The sequence below is a fragment of the Chrysochloris asiatica genome, unplaced genomic scaffold, assembly GCF_000296735.1.
Source record: "Chrysochloris asiatica unplaced genomic scaffold, ChrAsi1.0 scaffold00026, whole genome shotgun sequence".
NCBI lineage: Eukaryota > Metazoa > Chordata > Mammalia > Afrosoricida > Chrysochloridae > Chrysochloris > Chrysochloris asiatica.
In genome coordinates, this window is record NW_006408544.1 from 25,445,170 (window position 1) to 25,462,097 (window position 16,928).

Below are 16,928 nucleotides of genomic sequence, written 5' to 3' on the forward strand. Positions count from 1 at the left end.
CCTCCATCTAGGTCTTATACTTCTGAAGGTGGTGTTTCCATCTCTCTAACCTTCCCTAAAGGATTCTGCACTTTTTGGTTTACACCATGTCAAAACAATGGTTTTGGCATCCTCACAAGACTCAAATCATATTGCTTTTAAATATTCTTTGAGTCTAGGGAATGAAATGAAGGAAGTCTGAAAGGGCAAGATAAGGGATATAGGATGGATGGGGTAACATTATCCAACAGAATTTTTATAGGACAGCCCTGGGACCCTCAAAGAATGAGCAGGTACATTGCCATGTTGGAAAGAAATTTCTCAATGCAAGGCCTTTTTTGTTGTTCTTTAACCGATGCCCTTGTCACTTCTCAAAAACATCTTCATAATAAGCCTCCATGACTGTCCCATGTCAGCTGAGAAAATATAGCAAGATTGCGCATTTGGAATCTCAGAATGCAGACACCATTACCTTCTGATCTGACCTCTTTGGCCCAGAAATTCCCTTCAGAATCCACTGTTTTGATTGAACTGTTGTTTTTGAAGGCACCCTAAGGAGACCAAGACAAGTGCGTTACTGAGAATATTTGCCTATAACCACCCACATGTTTTGTTGGGAAGTATGAACTAGAACCCTGTTGTTAGGCACTTTCAAGTCAATTCCAACTCAAAGCAACCCTATGAACTGAAACCCTTGTTGTTGTTATTAAGTGCCATAGAGTTGTTTCCAACCCACAGCGACACTGTATAGGGTTTCCAAGTTGTGGCTGGTGAGTTTGAAATGCTGACCTTGCCGTTGAAACTGACTTTGCGGTCCAGTGCATTATCCTGCAATGCCATACCAGAACTCCACTGAAGCCCTAATAACAGTATTTTTTACCCCACTTACCCTCATATGTGGCACTGTAAGATTAGCACTGTACGGCAAGGTCTGTTTGAACAGTAAGGTTGGCAGTTCAAACTCACCAGCTGCTCCTCAGAAACCCTATATGGGGGTTGCTATGAATTGGAACTGACTAGATGGCACTTAACAACAACAATCTTTATATGGGAAAAAAAATGAAACTATATATATATAAAATGATGTCTAAGAAAGTGCCTGGAGGAGAATATTCGAAGTGCCATGGGCTGCCAAAAGAACCAACAGATCCGTGTTGGAAGCAGTGCAGCCAGAGTGCTCCTTGGAAGCCAGGATGACTAAACTTCGTCTCTCATACTTCGAACATATTGTCAGGAGGGAAAAGGATATCATGTTTGGTAAGGTGGAGGGTCAGAGCAAAAGAGGAAGACCTCCAGCGAGATGGATTGGCAAAGTGGCAATATCAAGGGGCTCACGCGTGGCAACAATTATGAGGTTGGCCCAGGACCTGGCAGTGTTTCGTTCTGTTGTGCATAGGGTCGCTATGAGTCAGTACTGACTCGATGGCACCTAACAACAACAACAACAGGAAAGTGCCTAGGCAGCAGCTGTCTCTCTACAGCTTAATAAATGTTAGTTCTTTAAAATAAAGTTTACATTTAAGTGGAGTCAAAAAGAATTTCTTCTTGGACTGCATGGTGGAGAAATACAGTTTATTCTGAAACTGGGTCAGAGGAGCCTGATAGTAGGCCTACCATGGACTGTGACCCCAAAATATGCCCTGAAGTTGCCAAGAAAGGAGAACTTGGGAGGCAATAAGAGAAGGTGCTTTAAAGCATTACTGGTGGACCAAGACAGTGAACATCAGGGCATTCCCAGCAGAAGGAACAATACAGGGAAAAGCCTGGGGCCAAAGAGGTCAGCACAGCTGGGCCTTAAAGTTTCAAAGAGAGAGGATGGAGATGAGGCTGTGGAACTATATGTGAGTTAGATCCTGGGGAGTTTTATATCATGATGCAAAGCTCAGGCAAGATATCCTGGATTTATTCCATGAGCAAAGGGAACCATCAGTGTCCCTTAATTAGGGCAAGCTTAGATTTTCATTTTAAGCAGTTATGAAGAAAACATTATATTTGCCAGCTTCAAAAAATGGTTCTATATGACCCCAGGCTCTTAGAGTTCAAGTCCTTGTAAAGTTCCCTCCCACAATGCATCAGGGGTGGTCTGTGCAGGACATGGCAGAAGAGATGGTATGATACTTCTGATTAGGTTATCCACAAAAAAAGTTTCCGTCTCTCTGTGGGTCTCTTTGTCTCTGAGATTCTGTGTCCCTTTGCCTCTCTCTTTCCCTGTCTCGCTATGTTGCTGTTTCGCTCTGTCTCTTTCTCTCTTGGACCACTTGCTCTTCAGGAAGGCAGCAGCCCTGTTGTGAGAAGAGACCAATGGAGAGCCCCAAAGACGAAGTGAAGCCTCCAGACAAAACTCTGTGACTGGGCTTGTTAACAAATAAGCCAGCCAAGTGAAGCTGCAGTAGCCCTGGCTGGTGCTTTCCCTACATCCTGATATACCCCAAACCAGAACCGCCAGATAAACTATTCCTGGATTCCTCAAAAACAGTGTGGAATAATAAATGTGCAGCATTAGATAACTAATACACTACTTCATGACGAAGAAACAGATTCAGACTGAAGAAGTGATTCAGGTAAGATCATACAGCTTAGTAAATGGCAGATTCTACTTTTGCTCTCCGTTCTGTGTGACTTCACTCTCTGCTGGATCCACTATTTTCCTTAGTGATATCTCAGGGCTCAAATTCTAAATATTGTTATTTTCTGGCCAATTCATTAAGAATGGCTTAGCTTGGTACTATATGCCAGGGACTAAGAAACTCAGGGAGTGACATTTCTTCCTAAAATACAAAAGGAATTAAATATTGTCCTCATTCTCTATTTTTCTTAGATTCTCATTAGAAAAGTAGCCATATAAAATGTAAGGATGAGGAGGGGGAGAGAAAGGCACAGTGCTTATAGGACACTGAGTTTCTGTTAAGGATGATGGGAAAAAACTGGCAACAGATAAGGGTGACTATTGAGGGACATGATGACCACAAATAATGTCACTTAACTGCACATGTGAAGGTTATTGAAATGACAAATGTTTTGTTCCTTGTATATTTATTTCAATCTTTAAAAAGCTATAAAGAAAACTGGACTCATGGTGTGGTGCTGTAGAATCAGCACTGGACTGCGAACCACAAGGTCAGTGGTTCTGACCCACCAGCTGCTCCTTGAAAACCCTATACAAGGTTGCTATGAGTTGGAACTCACTTGACAGCCCTTAACAACAATATAATAAAAGTTGATAATGTAGCATACAGAGTAGACAGGGATGGGCAACTTGGACATTGACTACCCAAAATGGGGGGTGGGGGGCTACAAAGGCAAGAAGTGACTGGCTTACAAGCTTTCAAGAGGGAACCTAGATCCAGAGGGCCTGGAGGAAGGTAGAATCTCCAGTGAGTAGTATTCAATCTGACTAGCCAGGGCTAATGCAATGAAATGCAGACGGGTCTCTTGTGATACAATAGTGAATAATTGTTATCAGGACTGATTGTGAGGGTTGGAAATGTAAAGGTAGACATTTTATAGCAAGGAGGGGAGTGATTAACTTTTCAGTCTAGGAGTGGAGGTCCCTAGGACCATCAAGGGAGAAGAGCAGAGACCGGGACCCTACTCAGAGAAGCAGTAATGCCTGAAATGGAGCCAGAGATGATGACGTGGAGCAATGGAGCAGCTGGAGACTTTAGATCCAGAGAGGGAGAGCGACTGTGTGCTGAAGACCTGGGGGGCACGGGGGTAGGATTGCATGGAGGGGATTGTAAGCCTGGCAATGAGATGATATATGATAGAATGAATGTAAAACCAATGTTCTCCCATGTAAACTATCACATAATTCACAATAAAACATTTTTAAAAAGTTGATAATGTAGCATACAGTTAAAACTAAAAACAATGTCCTAAGAAAAGAGCAATGGACTCAGTAGGAATAAAGTACCTAAGGAAGTTTCCATAGAGAAGATGTGTTTGGATCTGGGCCAAGTGGACAACTATTGGAGAGAAGGTGGAAGAAAAGAGCCTCTCTGGATAGGAGAAACCATAGGAGAAAAGATATAGTAGCACAAAACTTCCAAGTGTGTTTATCAAATTACTAATAATGTGTTGGGGATTGCAATCAAAACATATTGTATACCTATGCTTACTGAACTATAAGAATAGCCTAGTTGATAACACAGAAATATGCATGTCTGTCTGAATCATCATCCTGATTTTTGCATACCCAGTCATTAGCCTTAAGAATAAGATTAGTGATTGAACAATTTAATTCCTATGGAATTCCAGGATTTTTATAATGGAATTGTCGGCACTTTGCTAGTCACTCTCATACACATTCTTTTATTTAACTTTCAAAACTCATTAATCCTCATTTCAGAGATAAGAAGATTAAAGGCTAAGGGAAGTTAAGTAATTTGCAAGAGGTCCTCCCTCTACTGATGACTGGGCTGGTGTTAAGCCCACATTAGTCTATCTTTGAGAACTCTGCACTTTCTGATCATATTTTCTCCCTCTCCCCAATTATTGCAACAGCCTCCTAATTGATCTCCCTGCTCCCACCCTTGCCTCCCTCCACTCTATTCCCAGACAGCAATCAGAGTGTTCCTTAATCGGATGATGCTGCCTCTCTCCTGAAATCTTCCATCACTCTCCTTTAGAATGAAATCCAGAGTAACTGCTATGACCTCCATTCCCTGACCTTGCCCCCCTCACTTACTTTGCATGACCTTGACTAGTCTGGAACATTCCTCCCAATGCATTCACATGGGATCCTCTCTTTACATTATCTCTGTTTACATGACAACTCATCTAGAGACCTTCCCTGACTGTCTAGTCTAATACAAATCACTTCCTCGGTTCTCAGCATGCCTGTCCTTTTCTGCCTTATTGTTTTCTTCATTGCATTCATTCACCTGGCACATCCTTTCATTCTATCACTAGTTCATCATCTGTCTTTCCTTTCTAGGATATAAGGTCCTTAAGGGTAATCAAGACTATGTGCACTGTTCACTGATATTTAGGGTGACTAACTTGTCCCTGTTTGCCCTGTGTATTCCTAGTTTTAAGTCCTCAGTCACAGTCAAATCAGGAAGATTGGTCACCCTACTGCTGTGTTGGATTCAAGATCTGAGAGACTTAGCTTGTCAGACTGTCATGTATGACACAAAAATAAAGGCAAAATAAGTAAATGCTAATTAGTCACCTGGTCAACTTCTCTGGAAACCTTCAAGCCTTTCAATCAAAATGCATCATGCTATGAATACTTTTACTTTACTACTGTTTTGCATTCTGATTAATTCTACTTCTCTTTTGCTACATTTATTAGGACTGAACACTTCTGGAAGAGAGAAATGATGCTTCTGTATATCTAGAAGACTTTGTACATAATGAGTGTCCAATAAAGTTGTCAAAATGATTATTTATAAATCTATATGAAGACTCCAGAATGAAGCTATCATAAGAAGATCATCATTCTCCATTAACTGAGAAATTGGAGGCAGAGAAGGCGAATCACCAGGTGTGATGCGGATGCTTCAATACCAAGGGAAAGAACAAGGCTGGAGGCTGTGTAGAGGGGAGTGTGTGTATGTGTGTGTATGTCTCAAAGTTGTGAGTGGAATAGAAGACAGGATGATGGTGATAACCTTGAGAAGAAGCAGAAATGATGACCAAAGGAGTCATGGATACCAGGAAAGAACTAGTAAGTAATTCAAGGTATGTCTTAAGGATTATGCTTGACGATATTCATTGAAGCATTGGGATTCACCAAAAATAACCCAAATGAGATCATTGTTTAACTAGATTAGAGCACACTCATGCTATGTAGTTATATATATGTTATAATTGATGTTATGAGGAATATATGTTTTGACATAGAATGATGCTCATTACCTATTTTAAATAGACAAAGAGCAGGTGATAAACGTTCTGTAGACCATAGGTTCCACAGCCTGATGATTTGGATCTCAGCTCCACCTCTTACTAGCTAGGTGACCTTAGGCACTGACTCTCCAAGTCTTAGTTTCCTAATTTATAAAATGAGGATAATAATAGGATCCCCTCATATGGCATTGGGAGGATGAACTGACTGGATACAAGAACAAATATTGTCTATTTTATGCTGCTATGATGGTATGGACTAATTTGAAAGAGTACATATATACATCCATACCTGTACATATACATTTGTGTGTATGCATAAAAAACAGAGTGTAAGGATAATAATAGTGATAACATTATGAGAAATTTAGATTTTCTCCTTTGTATTTATCATCATTGTTATTGTTAGATGCTGTTGAGATGGCTTTGACTCATAGCGACTTTATGCATACCAGAACAAAGCAATGCCTGGTCATATGCCACCTTCATAATTGTTGCTACCCTTGATCCCACTGCCGCTGCCACTGTCCAAATCCATCTCATTGGGGGTCATCCTCTTTTTAACTGACCCTCCACTTTACCAAGCATGATGTCCTGTAGGGACTGGTTTCCCCTGGTAACAAGTCCGAAGCATGAGAGACGAAGTCTGGTCATCTTGGCTTTGAAGGAGCATTCTCACTGTACTTCTTCCAGCACAGGTTTGTTTGCTCTTCTGGAAGTTCATGGTACTTTTAATATTCTTCTCTGACACCATAACTTAATTGCATCAATTCTTCTATGGTCTTCCTTAGTCACTGTCCAATTTTCACATGCATATGAAGATATTGAAAATACCATGGCTTGGGTATTTTGTACTTATCAGTAGGTTCTCGTTTTCTTAAATAAATGTGTACTAATAATATGATTTTGAGTAAATATATATATATATATAACAATCAGGGACCAGAAACCAGTGGGAAATGACAGTGAAGGCAAGGGAGCAAGAAATGAGGGAAGGCCCCCAAAATGGGGGACTATAAAGGCATAAAGTGACTGGCTTACAAGTTTTAAAGAGGTAGTTTAGTTTCAAAGGGTCTGGGGGAAGATAGAATCTCCACTGAGTAGTTTTCAACCTGTCTAGGTGGGGCTGGTGAAAGGAGATGGGGATAAGATTCTTCTGGTTCAATAGTGAATAATTGCTATCAGGACTGATTGTGATTGTTGCAAATGTAAAGGTAGACATTTTATAACAAAAGGAGGGGAGTGGTTGATCTGGCATTCCAGGAGTGTAGGACTGTGGGACCATCAAGGGAGAAGAGTGGAGTGCGGGACCCTATCCAGAGAAGCAGTGATGCCAGATATGGAGGCAGAGATGATAATGTGGAGAGATGGAGCAGCTGGAAACTCTAGATACAAGGAGGGAGAGGGGCTGTGTGCTGGCAGCAGAGGGGCAGGCTTGCAGGGTATGCCCTTTGGTTGTTTGAATGATTATGTATTTCTGAGTGCTTTGGTGTACATCCAAAACCAAACCAAAACAAAAAACCCAGAGGGAATAGAAGCAAATGCTGTTGAATGATGATGCATGGAAAGGATTGTAGTCATTGCAATGAAATGAAATATGATAGGATGAATGTAAAGCTGATGCTCTTCCATGTAAACTATCACTGTATTCACAATAAAAACTTTAAAAAAATTAAAAAAAAATAAAAAGGAAGAAAGAAAGAAAGAAAGAAATGAGGAAAGGTCATTACTTTGGGAAGCTGATCACAGCTAAAAGGGCTTACAAAAGAATAGACAGTGGTTGTCGAACTGAGGCAATGTCTTGGAAACATTAAACACATATGTTGGGTACTAAAGACTATTTGAACTGACTCAACAATCTGTTTTTATATTATGGAGTACATTATGTAAGAAATGCTTTTATAGTTTTTGAGAATAATTGAAATTTGAAGCTTCTTTAATCTGAATCTCTTTGTTGTTGTTGTTACATGCTGTGGAGTCAGTTCCAACTCATAGCGACCCTGTACAGGGATTCCGAGGCTGTAAATCTTTACAGGAGCAGAAAGCCTCATTTTTCTCCCGCGGAACAGGTGGTAGTTTCAAACTGCTGACTGGTTGAGAGTAGCAGCCTGATTTGTAACCACTATGCTACCAAAGCTCCTTGACTCTCTTTAAATTGAAATATTTAGTTCTCTTAAATGGAAACTTTTTAAAGCTACACATTGGTTTAATTAAGTAAATTCAGTTACAGAATAAAGTATCAACTGTAGAGTTGATTTCTTGCCTAAATAGTAGCTACAAAGATCTTTGAGCAAAGCCAACAACGGATGCCATCAAAGCACAACAGAATCCCTTCCTTTTGTTGGAGTTCTTGTTGTTGTTAGGTGCCAATGAGTCTATACTGACTCATAGTGACACCTATGTACAACAGAATGAAACACTTCCCAGTCCTGGGCCAATCTCACAATTGTTGTCATGTTTGATCCCATTGATGCTAACACTTTGCCAATCCATCTCATTGGGGGTCTTCTTCTTCTCTGACCCTCCACCTTACCAAACATGATATCCTTCTCCAGCAAATGGTCCTTCCTGACAATATGTTCAAAGTATGAAAGATGAAGTTTGACCATCCTGGCCTTCAAGGAGCACTCTGGCTGCACTTCCTCCAACACAGATCTGTTTGGTTTTGGGGGGCAGCCCATGGCACTTTCCATATTCTCCTCCTACACCAAAACTCAAAAGCATCAATTCTTACAGTCTTCCTTATTCACTGTCCAGCTTTTGCATGCTTATGAGGTTATTGAAAATAACATGACTTGGGTCAGGTGCACCTTAGTCCTCAAGCTGACATCTTTGCTCTTCAGCACTTTAAAAAGGTCTTGTGAAGAAGATTTGAATGGTTTAAAATTAAGAAACATGTGATAGAGGGTTATTTTCTTTAACCATACTTATTCAATCTGTATGCTGAGCAAATAATCAGAGAAGTTGGGTTATATGAAGAAAAACATGGCAACAGGATTGGAGGAAGACTCATTAACAACCTGCAATTTGCAGAGGATAAAACTGTGCTTGCTGAAAGTATGGAGGACTTAAAATATTTACTGATGAAAATCAAAGAGCACAGCCTTTGGTATGGATTGCATCACAATGTGAAGAAAACAAAAATCCTCAACACTGGACCAATAAACAACATTTTTATCAATGGAGAAAAGATTGAAGTTGTCAAGGACTTTATTCTTGTATCAACCATCAACATTCATGGAAGCAGCAGTCAAGGTATCAAACAACGTATTTATTGCACTAGGCAAATCTGCTGCACAAGCCCTTTTTAAACTGTTGAAGAGCAAAGATGTCAGCTTGGGAACTAAGGTGCATCTGATCCAAGCCATGGTATTTTCAATAATGTCATATGCATGCGAAAGCTGGACAGTGAATAAGGTAGACCGTAAAAGAATTGATGCTTTTGAGTTTTGGTGTTGGAGGAGAATATTGAAAGTGGCATGGGCTGCCAAAAGAACCAACAGATCTGTGTTGGAAGAAGTGCAGCCAGAGTGCTCCTTGGAGGCCAAGATTGCCAAACTTCGTCTCTCATACTTTGGGCATATTGTCAGGAGGGACCAGTCACTGGAGAAGGATATCATGTTTGGTAAGGTCAGAGAAAGAGAGGAAGACCCCCAGCGAGATGGATTGGCAAAGTGACATTATCAATGGGCTCAAGCGTGGCAACAATTGTGAGTTTGGCCTAGGACCGGGCAGTGTTTCCACTCTGTTATGCATAGGGTTGCTATGAGTCAGTACTGACTCGATGGCACCTAACAACAACATATGTAGGTGACCAGCTTGAAGTTCAGTTCATTTAGGTAATCTTTTCAAGGTCACACACCTAGAAGGTGTGTGAGAAGAATTTAAATCAGTTTGATATGTGGGTTCCAATTCTACCCCCACCCTCCACCCACCCCCACACACAAACGAACAGGTTGGTGCTATAGGATAAACACTGGGCCACTAGGTAGTTTCAACTGCAAGGTCAGACATTGAAACTAACCAGCTGCTCCTCAGAAGCCCTATTCTGTCACCTACATATGTCACCATGAGTCAGAAACAACTTGCCAGAACTTAACAACAACAAGAACTGCGCCATTGTGCTCATTCCAAAATGAGGTGACTCCACGAAGTGGGAAATCATCAAATAATGTCATTGACATCACAGGCAAGTCAACTTTTGCTGAAGATAATTACCAAATGGCTGCAACAGTACATTGACAGGGAACTGCCAGAGGTTTAAGCTGGATTCACAAGAGAATGTAGAACTAAGGATATCATTGCTGACATCAGATGGACCTTGGCTGAAAGCAGACAATATCGTTCAGGTGTTTACCTGTGCTATATTGACTATACAAAGGCTTTCAACTGTGTGGGTCATGACACGTTATGGATCACATTGGGAAGAGTAGGTATTCTAGAGCACTTACTTATGCTCAGGAGGAACCTGTATATAGACCAATAGGCAGTCATTCAAACAGAACAAGGGGAAATTGAATAGCTTAAAATCACTGGAAAGGTGTGTGTCAGGGACATATTGTTTCACCATACTTATTTAATCTGCATGTTGAGCAAATAATCTGAGAAGCTGGATTACATGAAGATGAGAAGCACATCAGGATTAGAAGACTCATTAACAATTTGTGATATGCAGATGATACAACCTTGCTGTCTGGAAGAGAAGAGGACTTAAAAAACCTACTAATGAAGAACAAAGACTACATATAGCATTCGGTATGGCTTGCACCTCAATGTAAAGAAAACAAAAAAAATTCACAACTGGACCAATAAATAACATCATCGATGGAGAAAAGATTCAAGTTGTCAAAGACTTCATTTTGCTCAGATCAACCTTCAACAATCACGGAAGCAGCAGTCAAGAAATCAAACAATGTATTGAATTAGGCAAATCTGTGCACAAGATGTCTTTAAAGTAGTGTTCAAGGGCAAAGATATCAGTTTGAAGACTAAGGTGCACCTGTTCCACACCCTGGTATTTTCAATAATGTCACATGCATGTGAAAGTTGGACAACAAATAAGGCACATCATAGAAGAATTGATACATTTAAATTATGGTGTTGAAGAGAATGTTAACAGTACCTTGGACTTCCAGAAGAACAAACAAATCTGTATTGAAAGAAATACAGCCATAATACATTTTAGAAGGTAGGATGACAAGACTTCATCTCTCATATTTGGGAAATATAATCAGGAGAGTCTGGTCCCAGGAGAAGGACATCGTGCATGGTAAAACGGAAGGTCAGAGAAAAAGAGGATGACCCCCAAGGAGATGGATTGGTTCTTCAGCAATGAGCTGAAGTATAACAACAATTGTGAGGATGGCATAGGACAGAGTCATATCTTGGTCTGTTGTGCATAAGGTTGCTATGAGTCGGCGCCATCTTGACCTAACAACAACATACATTTATCTTTTCTTGTTATTGTATAAGGAGCAGTGTGTTAGGGTGCTAGAAAGTCACAAGGTTAGTGGTTCAAACCCATGAGCCCCTCCCTGAGAGACAGATGAGACTGCCGGCTTCCATAAAGATTTACAGTTTCAGAAACTTTGAGGAGTATCTCTGCTCTGTCCTATAAGTTTGCTATGAGTCATAATTGACTCGATGGCCTTGGTTATGCTTTGTCACTTTATACAAGTGAGGTTATACAATATGCATCCTTTTGTGATTAACTTATTTCACTCAGCATAATGTCTTCAAGCTCCTTTATACTGATTGAAATAGATTACTTTGTGAGCCATTGAGGACCCCATGACTGGTGGTATTCCAACAGATATGGAAAGTCTATTGAAGATTTGTTGAGAATCGTCCTGTATTGGATGGGTTCTTACATCACTTTATAGTAGACGTGATCACTTTGGTCAAGAGATAGCTGCTAATGAGCCTGTTTTTTGCCCATAAATTCTCTGGTGCAGGGATCATTGCATCTTCAGTGCTTTCCAGAATAAAAATGTTCTGAATCTCTCAGTAAACTCAGGGCCTGGCAACAGAGAGGAGATTTTATTCTGGAATTGCTCAAAGTCAGAGGCACTTTGCTCTCTGGAGTTTTGCCTGGCAAGTGTGATTACATCATCTACTTTCTGGGTCCTGAAGGTCAGATGGCATGGCATCTGATGAGGTTCTTAACCAGTGTCCAGGCAGACCCTGAGTCCATCAAGGACAATCTGATAAATCAAATTACAATGACCCAACCATGCTCAGTCAGTTGAATCCCTTGAATAGCTAAAGACACTAATACATCTTTTGGAGAGGAGGCACTGGATTGTGCAATGGGATATATAATAGACTTTTTCAGGTCAGCATAGATAGGAATAAGAGCAAGTGTTTAAATTTCCTATTAGCTGTGGATAATTCTTCATAATTTAAAGGAAGAACAAAGAAAGACTTTATGAAACAAATTTGAACAGAAATGAGATTTACAATGGATGGTTCTAAGTACCAGATTTAAAAAAAAAATATATATATATATATATATATATATATTACAAGGAGTGTTCCTCTGTAGGCATTAGGATGTGGGCAGACAATCCTTTTTTGCTAGGAAAGGCTTTCCTGAGGAGAGATCTCAGGTTGGATAAGGTTGGAACCTGAGGATTTGCCTCCTCTGTGAACTGAAATATGCTACGGAGACAGGAACTTAGTTTGGCAGGTTTTGGAGACCTAAAAACCTGGTGTAGATTGTGGACTCCTTAATTAGTTGTAAGATTTGTGCACCTCACTTTGTTCTTCTATAAAATAGGGATACTAATACCTTCCTCAAAATAAGTTGAGAGGACTCGATACAATGTATGGTACCAAGTATACTTTCATGGATATTTATAAATAAAGAAGAACTGTTAGCACTATGTTCCACTCATAGAGTAGGTTCTAGCAAGTGGTAAACTCTTAAGGTTTTTATGTGACACATAAGTTTGCACTCAATTGCTAACCTAAAGTTTGGCAGTTTGAACTTACCCAGTATCTCCATGGAATAAGGTCCTGGTGATCTGTCTCTGTAACAATTTAAAGGCAATAGAGGTATCATTCGTCCGTAATGGTGATATACAGATCTATGGATAGACACTCAGGCTGAATGGGTGTGAGAGGGAAAGTGGGTTATATACCCACAAATACATGTAGGTCTGACAGAGGTATTTATACATAGATATTTGCCTTTGCTTCAAATATCTCCATGAATGTGATGCAGCATACAGGAAGCAAAGTTATGAAAACTTCTAAGACATTACCAAACACATTGAGAGAATGAGTCACTTGAGCTAGAGGATCAAGACCATAGTCTTGGGGGACACCATGGTCAACTGGCAGATTGTAGTCCACAAAGAAATGTTTTACATTCTACTTTGGTGACTGGCAACTGGGATCTTAAAAGCTCATGAGCAGGCATTTAAGGTGCAGAAGAATGATGCAATAGAAGATTCTTAAAAACAACAGCCCAATGAACTAATGGACCATGTGAATATCAGTCTCCATGACCCTAAGACCAGAATAACTGGATAGTTTCCAGCCACCACTATCAAGTGCTCTGAAAGGGACCACATCGAAAGGTCTTGTATAGAGTGGATGAAAACATGGAACAAATTCAAAATAATAAAAAAGATCAGGATTACTGGTCAGAAAATGGAACCCTGAGACTATGACCCTTCAGGTCTGGAACTGAATTCATCACCATGTTTCATTTTCAGCCAAGTAGTAGACAGATCTATGTTTGTGTGGAGTCAGGGAGTAACACTAGTGAGGTACACACACCATAGAATGGCCAACTGTTCAAGATCAAAAGGGCAGCATTTACCCAAGGACAAAACTAAGAAATGATTAGAAAGAAGGAGAAATGGAAACAGGAAACACAGAGATGAAGTGGAATAAGTGATTTTACATTAAGGGGATTGGAATCACTGAGATGAAAAAAAGTATATGGCTTATTGAAAGTAAAACTGATGATCTGCTCTTTAAGTCTGCATTCAATTCACAACCAAAAGTTTGAAAAAAATATATTACAGCTGGGAAACCCTTATGGAGCACAGTTTACTCTGTAATCAGAATTGGATCAAGGTAAACAGGTTAGTAAGCTCTTACCTCTAGTAGATGATATATGAGTGGACAATTGGGTTGGCTGATTATTTAGGCACAAGATTTTTTTTTTCTATATCATCTCCTGCTAAATTACATTTTCAACAATATCTCTTATTGACCTTCTTTACAGACTGACTCTCCCTCACTGAAAGTTTATGCCTTCAGTGTTGATTATTTTATGCACCCAATCAATACAAGTCCTACTTTGAGTCTGTTTGTCTACCTGTCTACATCAATCCATGTAGCTGTCTGTCTCACCCCATCATCTAACTTGTGTTTGTTTTAGGTTCTCTCAATAGCTTTCTCTTTACTTCACCTGCTCACAGCTCTTCTTTTCTGAACTCACTGAGTGAAAAACTTTGTAGCACTTAGTACAGAGTGTCTTTTAGTGAGTAAGCCATTGAGCTCCTAATCCCAAGTTCAGTGGTTCAAACCCACCAGTCCCACTGTGGAGAAAGATGAGTCAGTCTGTTTCCATACAGATTTGCAGTCTAGGAAATGCTCTGGGGAAGCTCGACTCTGTCCTATAGTGCCGCTGTGAATCAGAATCAGCTCAATGTCAGAGAGTTAGGTTTGGTTTGAAAAGTATGTAGTTAACTTTCTGAAGGCACATAACTTAATATCTTGTCTTAGTCATCTCTGCATGTCTCAAAGGACCTAAAACTGTCCCTGTAGAGAAGAAAGTGACTATCATTTATTAACCAAATTCTTGGTACCAAACTCTGTACTGGGTACTTTAGATATATTGATGTTGTTAAGTGCCATTGAATTGGTTCTATTCCATAGCAACCCTGTATAGGGTTTCCAAGGAGTGGCTGGTAAGCTTGAACTGCCAACCTTGTGGATCAAACCAACTTTATAGTCTAGCACATGAACCCACAGCACCACACCAAGATTTAGATGCATTAACTTGCAAAATCTTCAGTAATGACCCAGCAATACGAAAGGGGCTTCAAAGTTTGTGGAAGAATTCCATTATCTTTCTAAACCATTTTTCCATGAACATTTTCAAGTGACACTGTAGGATAAACACTGGACTGCTAACCACAAGGTGGACCACTCAAACTCACCACCTCCACAGGTGAGTGGCACATACAGGAAGCAAAGTTATGAAAACTTCTTAGGTTTTCTGCTCCTGTCAACATTTACAGCATTGGAAACCCTGTGCAGGGTCTCTACTAGTCGGAATCAACTCAACAGCAGTGGGTTTGGCCGTATATCATTATTCCTACTTTCTAGTTTAAGGAATCTGTAGCTCAGAGGGGTTAAGTGTTTTGTCCAAAGTCACATAAAGTGGCAGAACCAGATGTCTTTATCCAAAGACCATGTATTATTTCTCAGTTCTTCAATCTCCATGTTATTCTTGTTGTTCTCAGGTGTCATTGAGTTGGTACCGACTCATAGCGACCCAATGCACAACAGAATGAGACACTGCACAGTCAATATTTTGGTGCTGACAGTGTTCCACTGTTATTCATAAAGTTTTCAGTGACTAAATATTCAGAAGTATTCTGTCTCTCCTTCTTCCTAGTCTGTCTTTGTCTGGAAGCTCAGCTGAAATCTGTCCATCTTTGGTGACCCTGCTGGTATTTAACATACCCATGGTGTAGCTTCCAGAATCAAAGCCCCACCACTCAAGCCATCACAGTATGACAACCTGACAGATGAGTGGTGGTCCATCTACAGTGGCAAATGGGTCTGAAGTTGTATGCTATTGACATTAACTACCAAGGAAGTTAGGGATGAGATATGAAAGATGTGCCATCTACCTGCCCTCCCTGCTCTCTTCTGTTAGTAAATACTAATTATTTGCTTAGCATTTCACCCCACCCTGATGAACTAGGTGTTATAGGCATGAGCAAGCAAGTGGTTGAAGCTGGGAATGCAGCCTCTCCCTTGGGAGAGCACAGTTCTTCTGTGACCGCTGGTTCTGTGACATAGAGCAGGTGCATAATAACCATGATGATGGATGGCTAGATGAATGAATGACTGAATGGATTACAAGGATGCTGAGTAGGATCCAACCTCCTCAGATTCACTGGTGTCTTTTAAAAAATGAAAATAGAGAATAATGAACAGAGTTCAGGCAACTTGACAACTGTCCTGAGTTTCCCTTTCTTAGTGTGAGGACATGGGGCCCACTTGAAAGAATGACCAACCTGAGACCCACTGTTGCCTTCACTAACACCATACTATATGCAAATACAGGTTTTCCATTTAAAGAGCTCAACTCCTGAACTCCCACCACTCATCTGTGTTTGTCATACTGTGGTGGCTTGTGAGTTGCTGTGATTCTGGAAGTTACACCACCAGTATTTTAAATACCAGCAGGGTCACCCATAGTGGACAGGTTTCAAATGAGCTTCCAGACAAAGACAGACTAGGAAGAAGGAGTGATGAACTACTACCAAATATTTAGTCACAGAAAACCTTATGAATAGCAGAGAAACACTATCAGATATAGTGTTGGAAAATGAGCCCCTCAGGTTGGAAGGCACTCAAAATGTGACTGGGGAAGAGCTGCCTCTTCAAAGCAGAGCTGACAGTGATGACGTGAGTGCAGTAAAGCCCATGAGAGAAAAGCCCACGGGACCTTCATTTTCTGATGGAGCACAACTCAAAATGAGGAGATACAGGTGTAAACATCCATTAATAATCAGAACATGGAATGTATGAAGTATGAATCTAGAAAACTGCAAATTGTCAAAAATGAAATGGAATGCATCAACATCAATATTTTAGGCATTAGTGAGCTGAAATGGACTGGTATTGGCCATTTTGCATCTGACAACCACATGATTTACCATGCCGTGAATGACAAATTGAAGAGGAATGGTGTTGCATTCATCGTCAAAAAGAACATGTCTAGATCAGTCATGAGATTCAATGCTTTCTGCAATAGGATAATATCCATGTGCCTACAGGGAAGACCAGTTAATAACACTATTATTCAAATTTACACACCAACCACTAAAGCCAGTGTGGATGAA